The following is a 21,242-nucleotide window of genomic DNA, read 5'->3' on the forward strand; positions in this document are numbered from 1 at the left end:
TGTCTAGTCCCAGGGGGGAGACTCCAAGAAAGGGGGGTCAGGTCCCCAAAAATCTAAGGAGGGTGGTGGTAAGCCCAGAACCTTAAGAAGGAGGGAAGTAAACCCTCCTCCCACTCTGACAAGTAGAGGCAGGGAGACACAGGTTTAAAACAGCTCTGGACAGTACTGCTTGCTTTGACTGTCAGCAGACAGGTCATTTCAGGGGAGATGTGGCGTGTCCCAAGGTGGTGGGTAGCTCTGGGATGTCCAGTGTAGCCATAAAGGAGGACTCCTCAGATGATGATGTTCTCATAGCATTGAGCTGGGAGACAGTACCAGATGGTAAGCTGGTGATCCCTGAGGGTGGGAGTAGGCAATTGCACCCCATTCAGGTGGATCCCTACCACTGGCCTGAAAGACACCTGTGCCAGTCACACTATAGATAGTGACCAGTTGGTGACCCCATACATATATTTCACAGGAGAGACCAGAAAAGTCAGGATAGCCAGAGGTAAGGTCACCACCAAACCTGTAGCCATAGTGCCCCTAGAGAGGGAGGGTATCCTTGACTCGCTTACGGTGGTAGTCAGTGCTGACCTCCCCCTAATTTGTATTCTGGACAATGACCTTCCAGGGGTGAGTACGATCCCAGATGGGGCAGTTGCCCCGGGTCTCCCCAACCCAAAGTCCTGGGGAGCCAGTCTCTACAGTTAGCAAGAAAAGGGAAGAAGAAAAGAAAGGGTAGGCCACTCTTAAAGAGACTTCCAGTGAGCTCAAGGCCTTCTGCATCATAGGAGGGAACTCAGAATTGGCACTGGTGAGGCCTCACCTGACCCCAAGAAATTTCTGAGTAGTCAGGCAGATGTCCAGATACATGGTGTTCCCCTTGCACTGAGAGAAACAAGACTGGAAGGAGGGTGTCTGCTACAGGATGTGATAGCCTCCCAATCTAAACAGCAAGAGGGGTGCCAGGACCCCAAATTTGACCCTAAAGCAGCTCACCCATCTGTCAGTGGAGAGCTTAGGGTGTGTGTCTGGGTGCTGACAGATGTCAGTAGCCTCTGCTGGCCTTCTTGGCAGCAATGCACTTGGTCTGGGAGGCAGACTCCAGTGCCAAAAGCAAAGTAGGTCCACTGACCCTGTTGGTCATGATGGGGTTGCTCAAGTGTTGGGTGACCTCTTTGGGTAAGCTAGGTGTTGCCCTAGCAAAATTAGGGATAGGGGAGGTGGGTGCCTCACTACCCAAGTTGGTGCCATTTAACTATTTAAAAAAAAAAAATCTTAATTGGAAATTAGGAGGCATTACAGAAGAGGGTAATATCATCTATATGCTTCATAACAAGTACAACTTTAAGGTCAACATGTGAAGTCTTGTTGCCATCCGAAACGACATGAAGTAAATGGAGCTGTGGGAACTGGGGAAAATATGTAATAGAGATGGAGATAGATAAGAAGAAAGAGAAAAGAGGGGGAAAGAGAGAGAGAGAGACGGAGGGAAATGAGAGGGGGGGGGATGGGTCGGGAGACCAAGATGGGCGAGAGGAAATGTTGGTAGTATTCTTGATACATTGTAAAGTGTAAGATGCAAATTGTGAGGTGTCCAGGGCAAGACGGGGTAGGTTGAGCAGTTAATCGGAGCATGTTTTTCGGATTTGTTGAAGTATCCATGAGGGTCTGGAAGGGTAAGCGCATGAAAGTGCATTTCATGGGGTATTGGGGATATGTAACTCCAGTTTATAAATGTTTATACACGCTGTCGCCGGCCGAGGGTGCTGTCTACCGGGAGAGTGACGCCCTGGCTTGTGCTGTTGTTACCGATCCTGATGGTTAAGGGTGAATCAAGAGGGGTGAGTATGCTGTAGATCGATAGAATATAGAATGCAATATGATCAGGTTATCCACTATTGACGTCACCCGAACCCATTAGCTAAGGGGAGGAGGAATCGGAAAGATTTTGGATGAGTATCCATGGAGGTTGTCACCTTTAAAACAAGTCCAGCAGTCCTACACTGGTCTGGCTGACAAACGCTGGGTAGAAGAGAGGAAATTATTGGTAGGGTAAGGGGGGGAAGGAGAAAGTGGGGGAAGAGGGATGAACGATGGGTAGAGGAGTCCGACCAGCGGTAGGTTGAAAGCCAAGAGAAGAAGAAAAGAAATGGCGGCAACTACGGCTTGAGGAGGGTAAAGTTGAACGAGTCTATAGAGGAAGGGTATAGGGCCAAAGAGTTCCACTAGAGACAAGAGGTCTAGGAGTCAGGAAAGAAGAGAGTGTGCATTGATACAGAAACTAAGCATGTAGGTGGAGATTTAAGAGAAAAGAGAAGGGAGGGAAGGGGGGACTAAGGCACCGACTATCCACCAGCTGATGTGGGGAGGGGGCAGGGCTAAGGGAGGGGGAGGCAAGCATTAAGGGAGAAAGAAATTGATGGCAGTTATGGTCCTGTCAGGAAAGGACTCCAAACTTTAGTAAACAGGGCCACCTGGTCCTATAGGTTATAGATTACCCGTTCATGCGCAGCAGTTTGGATCATAGCGGTCATCCATTCTGCCGGAGTTGGGGCAATGCTGGATCTCCAGTGTCGGAGGATGCAGATTTTAGCTGTAGCGAGTGCCGTGTGTAGTAATCGATGTTATGGTCGCGGCGGGGGATGGGCGTGTGTCGTGGAGGAGGATGAGCGATGGTGGAATCGGGTGTTGTAGTGGTAGGGAGTCCGCCAGGGCATGGTGCACCGCATCCCATAAGAGTTGTATCGATGGGCAGTGGCACAAGATGTGTAGTAAGTCGCAGTGAGGTTCTACACAGCGCCAGCAGTTCGTGTGTGGTAGAAGGTCCGCCCCATAGAGTTTCAACGGAGTCCAGTACCAATCATGAAGGACTTTAAAAAGACAGAACTTCAGTCGAGCTTCTTGAATACCTCTATCAAGGGCTTCCAGGATATCTGACCAGTCCGCCTCAGTGTAGGTGGTCCCTAATCGGTTTTGCCACTTATGCCGCAACCTTCTGAGGAGAGGTTGCGAATAGAGATGGCTCACTAACACCTCATATAGGCCGGCCATTACACCTCTGTGGCGTCCCCACGTTTGCAGATAGGCGACGATTGGTGAGGCCTTGATCACCCACAGGAGGGTTCCCAGCACTCTATGCAGGCAATGCTTAAGTTGGAGATAGCGCCATTCTTAGCTACGATGGATATCAAACTCCTCTCTTAGGTCGTTAAACAACCGGAGCTGGTCCCCATCCATAATCTGGGCTAAACAGCCAACACCGGCAATACTCCATTGAGGCCATCTCAGAGTAGTTCTCCCTATTTTTATGCTGTTGTTACCCTCTATGGGGGCTTGGGTATGTAAGAAGGGATGCACTCCTAGTAGGTGGTGAGCTCTACGCCATGCCACCCTTGTTGCCATTAGGACCAGACTGGGCTGCAGGAAACCTACGCTGTATAGGCCTCCTAGCCCTTCGTGACGGGCCCGCAAAAGTTTCTCTGTGGCCACCCACTGCAGAGAATCAGGTGTTCCAGGAAGCACATAGGCCAGTTGGGACAGCTGTAGGGCTAGGGAATAGTGTTCTACTGAGGGGAAACCCCCACAGGATCGACGTGCAAGTATTTTTGCCGGCATCAGCCGTGGGCGCGTAGAGCCCCAAACAAAGGCTCTCACCGAGGCATCTATCATCCTAAGCGTGGGGAGGGGCACAGGTAGGGGAAGCATGCCCAGGATGTATGTGAAGCGCAGGAGAGTGACCATTCTGACCGCTTGCACTCTGCCCCACATAGAAAGACCCAATAGTGACCATTTTGCAAAGTCCTGCTTCATACGAGACACAAGGGGGTCCAGGTTGTCCCCAATCATGTGCTCCAGACCCCGATTAACAAGGATTCCCAGGTACTTGAGGCGGGTCGGGGTCCATCTAAATGGAAGGCCGTGGATTGCTGCCCTTGTCGTTATCCGTGAGAGGGGCAGTGCTTCACACTTCTCCCAATTTACCCGGTATCCAGACAAGAGCACGAAACCATCTATGGCTGACAGTAACAATGGTAGAGATCGCTCCAGATCGGTCAAGGTTAACAAAATGTCGTCGGCATGGAGATAGATTTTTTTAGATGCCGCCTATGAGGGAGATACCTAATATCTGCTGGGAGTGTCGGATGTTGCCCGCCAGGGGCTCCATTGCCAGTAGCAACAAGAGCGGAGACAAGGGGCAACCCTGTCTTGTTCCCCTTCCGATGGGGAATGGATCCAACAGAAAGCCCCCACAATTAACTTGCGCCATGCGATGGTCATATAGTAAGTGAACTTTATTAATGAATTGTTCTCCGAGGCCGAAGTGTGTCATAGTAGCAAACAAGTAGAGCCATTCAATGCGGTCGAATGCCTTCTCTGCATCAATGGATAGGGCCAAAGCCTCCTCTGGCATATTTAAGGCTTCGTACAGAGTATGGTAAAGATTACGCATGTGGTTTCTTGAGCTGCGGCCCGGTATGAACCCCACCTGGGTATTGTGGATCAAGGACGGAATGACTTTGCGTAAGCGTGCAGCCAGGACACTTTCCAAGAGTTTGATGTCTCCATTCAGGGGAGATATAGGTCAGTAACTTCTGCAGAGTAGGGGGTCCCTGCCCGGTTTGGGTAAAACAACTATTGTAGCCTTATTAGACAGTGCTCCCAGAGAATCCTCTTGACACGCCTCTGCAAGCGCCTTGTGTACAGCGACGACCGCCTCCTCTCCTGCCCATCTGTAAAATTCTGCAGGGAAGCCATCCTCGCCCAGAGATTTGGGGTAGGGGAGATTAGAGATGGCTTCAGCTATTTCTGCCCTGCTTATTTCGCTTTCCAGGAGGGCTTGGCCCGCACCCGAAAGGCGGGGTAGATTGGCTGCGGTTAGGAAGGTCTCGATTTGTGCGTTGCTTGCCGCTGTTTCTGGGGAGTAAAGATGTTGGTAAAAGGCCGCAAATTAATTTACGATATCTTGTGAGCGAGTTAGTATTTCTCCTGTGGAGGACATAATGGCCAGAATAGCAATAGCACTGCTTCCTGACCCAGACACATATTTCTATTGAGTTATTTACATGGCTAACTTTGGTAACAGATGCATGGCCCTGATTTATATGAGGCTTATTAACATCACAGCTGTTTCTAACATAAACAAAAATAGTTTCCTAACTATAGTCCCAATTGTACACAATTGTGTTCATTACTGTTTGTATGAAATATATTTATCTGATACTCTGATTAAAATCTTCAGATACCACCATGCATTAAAAGAAATGAATGGCTTTCAGGATGAGGTTCATGTAATACTTCAGTGTGACTATAATCTTAATAGAGCTGGTTTTAAGTGCCTGACATTAGTTTTAAAGTGAAAATATGCACCTTATAGCCCTCAATACTGTTTCCCTCTGCTCCGGAATTTTGTTATTTTCAGAAATGAATGAACCACCATCCCTGTCTTTCTGGTTCCACTAGTGACATATCCGGTGAATCATTTCTATTCCATTTTGTCTATTAAATGTTTTATGTTAGGAAGGGCATACAGTTGCTTAATGCTTACCAGTTCAGAACATAATTGTGAAGGTGTTTTGCTTTATTTTTGACTGAGCCAAAATATACACACGGAAAGGAGTCGAAAGGATTCTCTGGAATGCACTTCTTAATCTGAAGAAGACATTTATTATATCTTTTTGCAAGGTTTGTGAAGGAATGCTTGAATAGTAAAAAGTGTACTTTCAGAAAGTGCAACAATAAAGAAAGATCATGTATAAAAAATCTTCAATCTATAAACAGCAAATATATACATGCAAGGATACAAACACTTATATTGATATATGGATATATATTCATACACAATGCAAAGCAATAATGCCTGCCAGATGCTTCATCTTTCTCATGCCAGCAAGGCGATGACCCCGTTTGACTGCAAGAAAGAGATCTCTGCCCTCACGGGAAAAAGGTCAGACATTTGACATCTAAAATCCTGACTGAGGTCTCGTAATCTACGACTTCCTATCAGAGCCATCCTTTATATCTTAAAGAACCGGAGAAGGGGCTTTCTGGAAAAACCCCTCCCATCAAGAAGAAATATAAAAAAATGCTGGCTAGTTCAGGTAATCTTTGAAAGAAACATGTTGGGAATTGGCCAAAATCCCAAGACGTCCCTCCCAAAGTCAAACCGTTCCCTCCGTATCGTGCTGACTGATTAACTCCTCTATAATATGTACTAGCTCTTCGGTGATAATGTGTCCTAGCTCTTCGATGAGAAAGAGAACACGCAGAAATAGAAAACACGTTGCATAACATTTTTGTATGGGAAACTGCTTGCATCTCTAACATGGCAGTGGGGCTTACCTGAACACAAAATGGAGTCGAAGTTGAATACAAAATGGAGTCTATAACTAGTGACCACTAAAGTGACAGTGGGCAGCTAAGCCAAGTGCAAAGTGGTGCGACACGAAATCAGTGGTCAACACATAAATATCACTACATTCCACCCTTTGACCAGTGAGTCGTGTAGCCTATAGGTTAAAAATTTACTTTTTTTGGTTATACATTGCAAGCAAATTAGGAATACATTGTACACAGCAACATAATGATATAATAAGAACTAACGTCTAAAAACAAATATCACTACAGAAGGCCCCTGTGCCATTCCACAAATTCATTCCAGGGGTCAATGAGATGGGTATCACGCATCAACAAAACCAGGCAAGTGCACACATTCCAAATAACTATTAGAAAAATTTCCAATATTCCAAATTAAATCAGACAGTGTTGGAAGGCCGATTGTTAATTTCAATGGAGATATGGGCCATTACCTGGGCATGAGCTCTGACAGAGTTACCACAACTCACAGATCTTCTAGCTCCAGTTAGGTAAAATTATTACTCTGTGACATACATGGCTCATCATTGGCATCCGACGTTAGCAGCAAGGCCTCACTTGGAATAATGCATTAATTGCAGGCATGAGAATTCTTCAAAAGAACAATACAGTAAAGAAACTAATGGGTTCAATAAATAGTAAGTAAATACCAATAAATTAGAGCTCTACCTGGTGCAGAGGTATGCATGGTTTCTTTCAAGTAAGCCACAATTAATAAATCTAAATTAGAACATTGTAATATACTGTCTATTGTACCCCAAGGCAGCCACTGAGGGGCAGCAGTTCATTCATTACTGCCTCTGAAGCTATCCTAAGCCTTCAATGAAATATGTCTGACAATGATAAAAAAGGCCATTAAAATATGTTTCTACTAGCCTGAAGCAAAAATAAGCCTATTTAATCGGCAGTTGGATATACAAAACATCTGACTATTAAGGATTGGTTCCTCAGATGCAAGCCTACCCTTATTATCAGATTCATGGTAGCATATCAAGGTATAAATAAATAGTCCATGGGCTTTCACTGCAAGAACACCAACTATCTCAGGATGCACAGTTTTCTCCCCTTTTTAAACTCACAGCTGATTGAAGTTAATCTACACTTGCTAGTAATCGTTTCAACCTCTTCCTAATGGACACAGATCTTCTGCCTCTAGGAACTTAGCACACTCGGCCAGAAAGGTCCTGTTAGCATGTGTAGGGAGGTCATAGAATTCACAAACCAGAATCGTCTATAAGTAGCAGTGTTTATTATATCAGTACCCAAACCACAGCACAAGTAGCATCTCTCTTGCTGCCACAGCTTCTGAAAGATAACAGGTGAGGGAATCTTAAGCAGGGGCATTCAATTATGCTTTGAGTAAAAAGGGAGAACATTTGTTAATAAGGGAGATGGCTTTGGAAGGTACCAGACATCCCCCTTTCTTCACTAAAACAATTACAAGATAAAAAGGTGAAGGGGTGATACAACAAGAAAAATATTAACGCTGTAAGTGCCATACTGAAGATGGGAGTAATTCTTTACTTCTGTAAAGAACCTCACTTGGGGAACAATAGAGGAAATACCTCCTAATAGTACTGAACATAGTCTTTCAAACATCCTGATGGTCTAATAGGACCTGTTCTCACCCTATAAGGTAAGCACCCTATAGGATTTGTGTCTTAGACTTTATTCATTAAATTATTTTTATGACTGGATGTTTGTCATCTCCTATGTTTCTACCTGTGTGGATGAATTTGGATCCTCTCTGTTCACTGCGTGACTGAGATTTGCCACCCTCCCCGTGTTCCATATCCTACCATCCTCTGTCTTTTAGTGTGGTGAAGCAGTCTTACTACTTTCATGGCTTTTGAAAATATAGAGTCTTTGGCATATCCATTTGAAGCTCTTATCTTTACCCAGTCTCCTATGTCGATGTTAGCCATTTTTGCATATTGGATTTAATCATATCTTTCCTTTCTGATTTTTTGGTTTAGTTTTTCTCGCTGCCTCCAGGATTTTCAGACATGTATGTCTACCCATCCTTTACCTCATTTCATCCTTGAGGAACTAATTCGGAGTAAGGTTTCCTTCCTTTCAGTAGCTTAAATTGGGTTTTCAGAGAGCTTTGGTTTGCAGTAAGGTGAAATTCTCTAATTCTTTACAATGTTTCCACCATCCAGCTTAGGTTGTTCACTTTGCTAGTTGTATTCCCTCTTTCAATGTTTTGTTAAAACGTTCACCCACAACCAACGGGAGAGAAAAGTGGAAGGTTTTTTGGAGGGTACTGAACCAGCCTCTAAACCATCCAGACATAAAAAAATGTTTTACATTGTTCCCTTGTTTTTTTAAGGTAACAGACCATGGAAATCTGATAGTGGGATTTACCTGAGTGCAGTCAACCAAAGTGTTGGCTTCTAACTGTGTGAATGATGCTTTCGGAACAAATGCACAAGTGCATTATGATGTATGATGCCAAGAGAGACTCATTTATAGGGATATTTCACAGTCCTGAAGAAAGTCGATTCACATTCAGGGGCACTAGTGAATCCAACTATTAGCCCAATCAAATATGTAAGATAAATCTTTTTCTAATCACATCACTGCATGCTTGTAACCCAGCCTAGGGCCCTCTGAGCAGAAGTTATATTAAGGGACCTGAAAACTATTTTAATATGTTAAAGAACTGGATTCTCCAAAATATAATTCCATCAACACCCTTCGCATGTGTGAAAGAATAAGGGTAAAGCCTGTCTGGGGGTACTAGCTGAGCAGACATGAATTCAGGGATGAAGCATGCCTCACAGTGTTGCGTGGGTGACAGTTCTGAGTAAAAAACAAGAATATGCTTTCCTTTTTGTCTGAAACAAACAAAATAAAAAAAAGGAGGGATGATGTACTTGGGCTACTTCTTTTATATGTCCGAATCCAGGGATACCATCCACCTCAAATAATAACCCATTTTCTCAATTTGGGGTTCAATGGTTGGATCCAGAATTTGTGTTTAGCAGTACCAATCAGCTATTATTTTGGAAATTAAAAATCCCTAAATTACACTCATTAGGTCATTTTCGGTTCTTCTATTTTTTTTATCCCAACATTTGCACCAGTTAAAGGTGCTATAGAGAGAAGTAGGCAGATTTTGAGAAGGGCCTCATGGCCTGAGAGAAAGCCTGAAGATTACACATTCCCTTGTGGAAAACACTACCCTGGAGGATGAAGGAGAAAGAGAACCCTTTTCCAACATGTTTTTTTGCTATGCCATTCCTGGCTGGAAGTGTATTGGGCTCTGTCAGCACAAGCCCTACTTACTGGTCATTCATCAGTTTGAGCTTAATGACAGGTGATAAGCAAAGGAGCTGCAGGCCAAACTGGCAATCATAGCACTAGATGAGAAAAAAATGGCACCAGAAAATATAAAGAATTGGAGGAAAAGAAGGCCAGCTTAGGACTCCAGAAGTCCTATGCAGGTGGTGTTTGCAATGCTATGGTGTCTACGGGGGATGTACCACTTGCTCAGCGATATTGTGCCAAGATTTGTGGTGTAGGAGTACACTGACACATGGTTTACCTCTTATGTAATTGCAATGAGAATGTGCCGGGTAGGACAAATGAAGCAGTTAGTATCAACACTGAGGAGTCTAGAAGAGTGAGTAGCTGACTCCTACGTTCACATGTAAGATGCTGTCACACCTGAAGATTGCAGAAATAACTTATGGGACATTCAAAAATAGACACAGCAATCAGGGGTTGAATTTGTAGATGTATCAATAAAGAAATTACCGAGCTGGGGAAAAGCTAATACAGTCAGTACCTATGATAGTCTGTATAATCTGATCACGAACCAGCACATCTTGAGTGATTGCCATTCAGAGTTACAGCAGCATCCAGCAGATTCCTAGTTGTCTGACTCCAGACAGGTTGATAAGACAGCTGATGTGTGGGTGCGAACTAAAGTGACGTTAACATTCTAGGGGGCAGATGCCCAGAAATAGGGTTCATCTCCATTCTCAGCAGAAAGAATGATGTAACAAGGATACAAAAGAAAGATTTCTCATCAAAAGGACCCCAAATGTCTACTGAAGAGGGGCAATCCCATGCATTTCTCATATCTAAGTTGGCAGAGTACAAGGGGAAGAATCCTTTGGACCCCCTGAATGCTGAGTTCACAAATTAGGACATAAAAAGAGAGGCTCAGTCTGGTCCAAAAGGTTCCCCACAGGTGGACAGTACTAAGGGGTTGCAAGAGTACAAAGTGGGGTGGAGGTTTGCCCAGGGGAAACCAGGGATGGACTACATCCACCTTAGTGTCTGTGGATGGGGTGGATGTCGAAGCCTTGGCCACTTTACCTTCACGCATGGTGAAGTACTGACAAATGAACCTGTTCGACCAGGGTTACGTTCTCAGGGTTACAGAATCCAGCATAATCACAGTGGTGCTGGCTGGCTTCCCCAGAGCAGATTATCCCAGATACTCTTCATAGGGTAGTGAATGCTGAAAAGTGTGATGACATTTTATTTCATGGCAATGGTTACCTTAGAGTGCAGAGGAGTCACTGCCCTAAAGAAGGTAGCTGTGAGCCCTGAACCCTGAGTGGATTGTCTAATGGGAATAGACCTATAAACCTCTCTGTTGGCACAGGTCAAAAGGTCTGCCATGGCTGAAATTTTGCATATGCTCGAGTGAGAGTGCATGGACACAAAGGCCCAAACAGTTAATCAGGCAAGTCAAGGGAGCCTGAATCTGGAACAATGGCCAAGGTTCATACAAACAATAGGAAGAGCAAGGGCACAATAAACCAGCCTCAAAATGTCCCTAACTCAGAAGGAATCTGAGCCGCAAGGGACACATGTGTAGCCTCAAGAGGAAGATGATGCTATTCCTACAAGTGCAGAAAGAGTGCCCTACCCTTGTAGGCTTTAGGCAGAAGGCTGAAGTGCAGGTGCAAAGTGGATACCAGAGAAACACACAGGAGGTACTGGGAAGATGGTGTTCTGTACACTAAATTAGAAACCCAAAACTAAAACCAACCAGGAGATTGGTGGTCCTTGATCAGTTCAGGCACTGAAAGTGCGATGGGGCTGTGAATGGGGGCCCCTGCATTGCTCATGCCGCGTGCATGGGCAATGCAAGGGCCCCATGGAGCCCCCAGCGCCCTGTCTCCACCAGCCTTTGCATGGTGGAGATGTGACTCAGAATCCCCAGGGCAGCGCTGCTTGCAGCGTTGCCCTGGTGGATTAAGACCGATGGCACCGGCAGGCTGTTGACCGGCGGAAACCTGGTGGTGCAGGCGGTCGGACCATTCATAATGTGAAGGCCAGATGGCTTCTTTGGAGGCGGTCCGACCACCACGGGGAGCCTGGTGGTCCCAGTTCCGCCAGACTTGTAATAAGGAGCTAAATTATATGATTATGGGTTTGTCTGAGAAACTCCATATTAAGTCAGATATACTACTCTCATGTCTTTTATTTGTCTATATAGAGGTACCACAACATGAATTGGGCTTAAGTCCTTTTGACATTTTGTATCAGCACCCTGCCAGAGGTCACATAAGTCTTGTCAGAGAAGGTAGGGCAACAATTCTAAAGGAACCCAAACATTACATTATGAACTATGTGTTGGGTCTGCATTCCTGCATGGCTGAGCACATCAAAATGGCTAACAAAATCTTAAAGGCCTGCCAGGAGCTTATCAAGCACTGTACAACCAAAAAAAACATACTTGGTGGAATATCAGCCAGAGCCAAAGTGTGAGTTGTAATTCCTGTGGCTCTCAGACCCCGCCACGAAAAATAGACTGGTTACCTACATGGTGCTGGAGAAGAGGGGTGAGGTCACCTATCTCATGAACCATTTGTACTCCCTGATACCTACACAGGGTGATGTATCTCAACTATTCGTTGTCTCACTTTCACAGAGCAGACATGACCATGCTCATAATCAACAATGACGGGGAGGTTCAGTAAAGGGAGTAGTTCCCCCCTACAATAACAGAACAGATTCAGAAAGACTGTTGCCATTTTCTGGGGCAGATTTGTGGACTGTTTTGACTGACATCTAAGTTGTGTGCAAAACATTCTCACAGGAGACCTGTCAATGTTGGGGTAATTAAGCCCTCAAAACTCCCTGGGCACGCCCATTGGTGCTGATGGCCAAGCTCAAACTGAACAGGAGACCACAGAACTTTTCTACATGGAGTACAGAGGACTGAGTGTTGTCATCAAGAATGCACTTCTTTTTCCCAGAACTGAAGGGCTTATTGCCCAGAACATTTGATCGGGCTTCTGAAACATGGCAAATTGCCCTGACTGATGTACCAAATGAAAGATCAGCATTTTTAACTTCTGAGAGCTGCTTCCATTTTAAATTACATTAAAGTAATGCCCTTTGAATTGAGGATGTTCTTTGACACCTTGAAGGAGGCACTGTTTACTGCACGCTTACTCATTGCATTTGATTTCAGTAGGAGGTTTGTGGTCCAAACATATGCTTCAGAACATGAGATTGGGGCTATGTTATCACATTTTAATTATGAGGTTCTGGACCAACCAGTTTTCTTTATCAGCAGACGAGTACACCCCACAAGCCAACCTTGTAGTGCCATAAACAGAGAAGCCTTTGCTGTGGTTTGGACACTAAATACCTATTTGTATGGGGCTTAATTCCAGGTTCAAATGGAGTCATGGTCAATTTGTATGCATTAGCCAGTTTACCAAGTTTGATAGGCATCATACATTGCACTCATGTACCTTTAGTGGCTTCCTGGAGGCATAGACAACTGTACAGAAAATAGAAAGTGCAGCACACAACACATATTCAGAACCTGTGTGATTCAAAACTGTGTTTTATGTACTTCTGGGCATATTACCCTAGTTTAATACATGACTCAATAATACTCTGGAGAAGCAATATGCCACTTACAGTGGAAACAGATCCACAGAGAACATGGATACTTAGTAAGTATGATCATCCACTCCTATTCATAAAAAATATGGTAAATGTAAGAGTACTACTTGTCAATGTAAATTCACTGTGGGTATTGTAGTTACAATGTATTTTTCTCAAGTAGGTGATGCTGGTTACTACTTGAAGCCTTGCCTCTGGACCTCACTACATAACCCTGGAAATGTACAGAAGTATGCATTCAATAGGGCACACATTCACACTTGTAACACCACTGAAAGTATATTTGGACTACTGAAGGCCAAAGTCGGATGTCTGCATTACAGTGGTGGTGCCTTGGAATACCAGCTTGACAAAGTGGCATGTATCGTTATAGCTTGCAGCATGCTTCACAACATTGCGGTTACACAACGTGTAGCAATGCCTGAGGATGTGGAGAATGTTGAAGAAGTGAATGATGAGGGTGAGCCACTGGCACCAAACCAGAGACTAGAATATGATGTTAATGGTACTGCCATAAGAAACGTTATCATTGTTAGATAACACAAATAAACAAACACATCTGTTGCTTTCAGATTTATTGAGATCAAAAGTAAAACACAAAGCACTAATTGTCAACATTACCCTGGATTTCTCTAATAAATGGTTTAATCAAAATATTATTTTTTTCTTCACATTCTGTTTGCAAATTAGCAGCTGTAGCTGATCTTCTACTTTTTGAAGATGACTCTGCATCCTCAGATTGAGATGAAAGTAAGGGGATAGAAAGGGATGTTGTGTTGTTTAGTGATGTATACTGCACCATCTGAGACATGGTCACTTCTTGACACTCCAACAACTTTAGTAGGGTATCCAGTGCATTGCTAATTGCTCTTTGGCTTTCTGCATTTTTTTGTCAGACAGTCAGAATTAAAGCTGCAAGCCTATTGCGTGCACATGTATATGACTGTCGCTGTCATTTTTTATCTTCTTGTAGTGCATGTGTAGCATTTCCAGATATTGTTGTATATTGTCCTGTATGGCAGAGGATATTGATATTGACTCTACAGTTTCTGTGAATTTGGCCAGGAGGTCCTGCTGGCCTGACTTCATGGCGGACATTCAGTGTTCCAATGTTCCCAGTACATCAGAATTAACACCCAAAGCATTTACATGAGGCGCAGAGGTAAAATGCCATGCATCTTCATCAGTTAAATGCGGCAAATTCCTTCATCCCATTCAGTGCCATGTCTTCAATGATGCAACTTCAACCGGCTGTAAATCAAGAATTATAAATTCTTGTATGTCTATGTTAGATAGTAACTCTTCAAACACACCCACTATTACCATGGATGGTGACTGAACTCCTGCACTGGCCTCTGATGTTCTAATTGAGCTGTGACTTCAGAAGCGTTGAATACATTATCAGCAGCAACACCGTGTTGTATTTTAGAGACCGTATTACTCTCTACCACAGCTAGAGGAAGAGCTACAGATATTATTGCTGCTAACATTTTTTCCCCTTGTTTTGTTTGCCCTCCACGTTTGCTGGACGTTTAGCCACTTATGACTTCACAGCAACATCTCTTACTTCTGCACATGGCATCTGTCTAGCAGAAGCCTTTGAGGAACTTATCACCTTAACTGACGTACCTGGTGCATCTTCGTTAAAGAAATCTGGTGGTGTTACAGCTGAAATTAAAGTCAAATCATGATGAGTGTTAGGCATACTAAGCCCTTATTCATGATACATTGTGTTGTTATCATTGTACTAATCATCTGAGGTAATATTCATACAATATATCAGTTCACCAGAGCACACTGCAGAAGTAACACTTGGAGTCCAATCAAACAATTGATCCAAGGTAAGTAGAAGTTCTGGTTTATTCCATAAATAGTAGAAACAGTGAAGACCACAGCAGTAGGGCAGCCAACACATGTTTCATCCTCTGGACTTTATCAAGTCTGCAAATAACATAATTATGAAGATAAATATGAAGACAATTGATATTCTGTTGTATGAGTGAATCTTGGTTTCAGTTGTTAGCCCCCTGGCCAGCACCACCGCAATGTCCACTGTCTGCTTTGCAGAAAGTGAATATTGCGAGGGTGCTGGTGCAGAGTTTCCGTGGAAACTCAGGTTTCTGACCGCTGACTTAGCAGGAAACTCTTAATAACACTGGCGTGGAGGTTGCCACGTAGGCAGTGGCCACCTTGTCAGGAGTTTGGCTGACAGGCTTTCTTGTCTGCCAAACTCATAATAGGGTCCTATGTCTTACTTCTGCAGTGTCCTCTGGTGATCTGATATATTATTCCCCCACTCTGGTTTCCCAGGCTTGGTTTACTCACTTTGTGGCAGGGTATTCCCACCAGATTTGCACCTGTTGCATGTAATATCTACTTAGTCATTACATGTGTTACTATAACTTAGGCTACTTTTGGATGTGTGGATATTCTAGCATTGCCACCATTAAATTAATTGTATTTGCTATACATGCATTGATGTCTGCATGCCAGTGTTTTGATAGTTCCAGTAAAACAAATTTTGACATGTATAATATATGGAATCATAAATACTTGCGACCCTTAGCACTGTAGGATTGTATGGTGTGCATGGATGAGCTCCTAATAGACACCCATTTTTGTCATCATGGACACTAATGTTACATAATTAGTGTACGGGCTTGATATAATGTCCCATGCTATGTTCTGTGAGTAGTGAATACCCATCTTTATACATAATATTGTTTAGGACATACGCATGAAGGTGGTTGTTTAATCAGCAATGCAAAGCATGATGTCATATATATACACTCTATAGTATGGTTGCTTTTGCCAAATGGCAGACAGAATTTGTACAAGATATGAATCTGACAATAAGTCTGATGAGAAATAGCCCAGTACAATTCGACCCATGTGTAAGTCCCAGTTTCAGGACATGTTAGAATTATAGGTTTGCCAATTTTTATCATGTTGGGTGTTATTTATTCCACTCCATAATTCTCAGAACACTTGGGGCCTGATTACAACTTGGTAGGTGTATTCTAAACTGTATGTAAACCCCTGTTTATTTATGCATTATACTTCTGAGCTGTTATGTGTTTAATTCTCCAGTAACGATCGGATGTGTTAAATGACTCAACCTTTGATACATTTTGGCAGGTCAAATCTGCCTAAATTTAATGTGGGGAAATCATATTGCATTTACTTCATTTTGGCTATCTCCCGCCTGAAATTGTCTATGGAAGAAATGCATTCTCACAATCATTTGTTTTTAAAATCTCCCTCTTTCATCTTCAAAAATGTTGGCATGTATAATAACTATGCTTTTCATATTTAGGGTTATCGACACTTATTAAAGTCCTCTTGGGTACTTCTACATTCCATTCCTCCGGATATCCCCTCAATCCCCGATAGGTCAAGGACTCCGTAGATCTTCTGTGCCCCTGATGTCAAGTACAAATGTGCTGCAGGACCACCGACAGTTGCTAGGGATTCTTTATGAAGCTTTGGTACTAATTCCCATACCTTCCACTTCCAGGCCATAGTCTCTTTACCTGATATCATATACATTTCTAGGGTAAGCACATACAGCATTCACTTTCATTGTTATCTGCTCTCACTGTGAGTTTCTGGTCTTGCGAGGTGTTTTCATCAGTAGATAACCCATCAATTTATCATGGTGTTTAACAACCTCCATTGCTAACTCCTCAAAGTCAGGGTCAGTAACCATGTATTTCCTGAGTCTACTGTCAGCCATGATGTTATGGATGTCTTTGTTTGGCACAACAATATCAGGAAGAGTAATGATGGCAGTGAATTCAATCTGAATTTCACAGCATGAAATGTACAACATCCAAAATATCTGCCACCATTGGTAAGCTAATGTTGACATCATTTCCTGTTTCAGGACCACTTCAGAGATGGCAACATGGATGCCCAATTATTTTTTTGTATGGTGATGAGTAGAGTGAAATCTTTCCCATTTTCAGTTATTGAGGCACTTTTTCAGGATTAATCATATTCTACATGCATTATTTATGGCTTTCTTTACGCAATGCATGTGATAATTAACACATTGTTTAAATAATGCATGCAATAAATAATCTATGTGCTAAATAAAGCATGTATTAGTTACCACTCTTTGCTCTATAACGATTCTGTGGGGTGCAATATAAATCTGTAATTAAACGTTATTCACCAAGCGGAATTGTTTAAAAAAAACTGATCTATTTAGCACTATACTCATCAGGGTCTCAAGGTAAAAATATACTTCACTTATCATGCCAGGTGTCTGCCCTTGTATAATCATGTCAGCTCTGTCTAATTCTTCCTTATCTATCTCAGAAAAGCTGACGCATGGTTATCTCAGCAACTATTGGTGCAAGATTACAACAGTCTATATGTAAACATAATTTTTTCCTTTCTACATCTCTTACAATGCATTCATAATCAGGCAACTAGGTTGCAGCCCCTAAGCTCAGTTGCACCACTTCATTTTGGAAGACTCAACAGGGACTCCCAATTCTATATTGCATTGTCTTCAAAACTCTCTGTATAGTCCATCATTCTCTATAGGTCATAACTCCAGATTATATCTAATCACCTAATACTGCAATTTTCCAGATACCATAAAGCTCATTTCAGAGAACTCTGCTCTTTTGTTAACTATTGTTGTCAGCTCTGGTTTGATATTGCCTTTTATTTAGTGCCAGAAGACCCCAGGGCGAAAGAGTGCTTTAACAATTCGATATAACATATAACATAACAACAAGCTCATTAAAAAAAGAAAAGTAGCAAGTTCTTCTTCTTTTTTGGGCCTATGCAATACAAATTTTACTAGTTTCCCCTAGCATAATGACAAAAACATTTAAAAAGGGAAACGTAGGGAAGGGTCCTTATTTTTCCAGCTCATGTCATAGAAATATGGAAAAGCACACCTGTGATAGGGGAAAACAATGATGTAAAAGGCATCCAGACTGTCCTTCAGGGGAAAGGAATAGTAGGCCTCTGCCGATGAGAACCAGTTCTCGAATGTAGTAACATGCAAAAATGTGTTCACACACATACCCCATTTCTGGTATATAGCCATCAAGGGAACTGAAGTAGAGGTATATTTGACAGAATATACCAATATTTCCTGTGATTGCTCTATAATAGTGGTTTTCAACCGCTTTACTTCCTTGGACACCTACTCAATCATTATTGGAAACCAGGGACTACCACTGAGTCAATTTTGGAATCCGAAAACCAAAGCCTAAGCAATGATGATGTGAAATGCAAAACAATACACACAGATAAAGAAACAAACATTCATCATGCAACTACACAAATCATGCATTTTGTATTCCAATGACAAACACATAACTAGCTTAATTTAAATGTATTGATTTTAATGGGAAGGTTGGAGCATTTGAGACCACCTATCGATTATACTATAGTCTGTTTGATGCACTTACACTACTTCTATGAATCAATCTGAGGATACCAACTTAAATTTTAGCCTCTATTTTCGAATTCCTTCACTTCAAGGTAATTCAATCGTATGGTTTGCTTTTCTAGTTAGGTAATTTTTAAATGGCAAATCAATAACCTCTGCGATTTGAAATCTATAATCGTGGACAAACGTGCATCTTTCTACATGAACATTATTTCTCTTCAGAAATAGTGTTTTAGACACTTGTTTGTTTTACCAGGTACTTTAGTGGAATAGGCGCTGCTTGGCTGTTTGGCCCTGTCTGACTGCCGTACCTGCTGTCTCGGTCCTCCAACCAAACTTTCCCTTTCAGACGCCACTGTAGCTCAGCTGCTACAGATTAAGTGCCCCCCAGCCTCCCACCTTTTGTTGGTTTGGGCGAAATTTCAATTGCACCCGTACGTACATTTGGTGTAATTGTTGTAATTAATTACGTTCATGAGAAATTTCAGAAACTAGTGGTCTACTGCATTGAATTAAAAACATACCACCGAAGTCTGGGACATCCTGCTCAAACTCTCTCCAGACCTAATTTTCATCACGAGACCTGGCTCAACATTTCTTCCGTTCCCGACATTGTTATATCCATTCCCCCCGGTTACAAGATAGCAAAAAGAGATAGACCAGCAAACCGAGAGGAAGAATAAAAATCATCAAAAAAGTCATGTGCTCCATCCTTTCAGCCAATTGTAGTGACTACCTCGATCACCTGGCGCAGGGGCCCTGCTAAATGACTGCCTGGACCCAAATCTAACTTTCTGCCCACTCTCCCAGACCTCATCACCCCACTGCTACATGCCTCCAGTTCCTTCATTCTCCTCAACAACATCACATTTTACCTCAAGAACATCATTAACACCAATGCCATTGACCTCATGGAAGACCTGAGCATAATAGGACTCATCCAATGAGTAAGCAAACTGAACTATGCAGCTGATGCCTCTCAACTCTGTCTTCAATCATTTTGCATACATTATGGTAGACAATCTGATCCCCCTCACCTGGACTGACCACTCCCTCATCCACTTAACCCTGCGCCAACCAACACATGGCCTTGTTCACCAAGACCTCCCAAATGCAACTGGAAAAGGTCCTCAGAGGAAGTCTGGACCACAGAGCTCCTATCCTAGTTCCCTTCACCAACACAAACTTACCCACTCCATCTCAAAGTTTAACACCTATGACACCTTCTATGAATACACACCGGCCCCACACAAGTCCTTCCCTACCACACAAGACAGAGACAGGCTGGTACAAGAGAGCTCTTTGACTCCTCAAACACCACTGCAGACATTTGGAATGTAAATAGGAATACATCCAAGACAACAATGACAGTGACTTGTACAAGTTCCAGATCTACCAATAATGAACTAGAACCACCAAGGGCACTACAATCACAGAACAGTTGCAACAATACAGTGATAAAATAATGAATGTCCTTTGCTGCCAACTCCACGACCTTCACCCCATAACAGGAATTCTGCACCTAGCTCTTCCAACAACATCATATCCATCAATTCCATACCCCAACTATACCGCATCACACTCAACTTCCTCAATTATGACAAGAAGCACACTCAAGAAACCACATTGATGTGCTGGTTAACCTTCACCTTCAAGAAACTGCCACCACTCTGGATCACCCTTGGACCCTTTCCCCCTTTTCATCTTCCTCAAAGGACTCAACTTAATCTGCAATGCTCTCATGATGATCCCTTATGACTCTTGAACACAACCACTTTGACAGAAGCATGGAAACAAGCCACCATTTTATCCCACCTAAAAAACCCTAAGTGGACCCAGACACCCAGTTGAACTACAGACCCTTCTCCCTCCTCCCCCACCTGGCAAAAGACTTTGAAAAACTCATATGCATGCGAGTGGCTGACCAACTCAACAGCAACTACCTCCAGGTCCCATCCCACTTAAGATCTAAGCTGAACCATAGCACCAATACCACCCTCATTGCCACTAGGACTACATTAATCTAATAATGGACAAGGGGTACACATCGGCACTCATACTACACAATCTCTCAGTTATCTTTGAAGCCATCTGCCATCACATCCTCATCCTGTGTCTCCATGACACTGGAATACAAGGACCCAACCTCTACTGGATCAGCTCTCTCCTCACCCAGTCTCTAAGTATAACCCTACACTCCTCCACTGCCATTAATCAGATCAGCAGAGTCTAGCAACACTCCTCCACATCTATATGGCCCCAATTACCATTATTGTCCAATCTTATGAACTAAGGGCCTCATTTAGGAGGCGGTGCAGGGTGGCACAGCAAGTGCCCTGCTGCGCCACTCTTCAACACAGGGAAAGGGCAAAAATGAGCTGTATCTAGAAGATATGGTGCATTTCTGTCCTGTCCCCCTGCACTGGTGCACAAATTGCTGCCTAGCGCCAGTCAGGCACCCTTGCACCATGGCACAAAGATGCCGGCATTGCAGGGATGATGGTGCTCCTTTCTGCACAAAAGCAATAACAAGAGGTGTTTTCCTCTTTCTATGTGTGCTGCAATCTGCACATAGAAAGAGGAA

This window comes from Pleurodeles waltl, chromosome 1_2 (genome assembly GCF_031143425.1).
Source record: "Pleurodeles waltl isolate 20211129_DDA chromosome 1_2, aPleWal1.hap1.20221129, whole genome shotgun sequence".
Taxonomy (NCBI): Eukaryota; Metazoa; Chordata; class Amphibia; order Caudata; family Salamandridae; genus Pleurodeles; species Pleurodeles waltl.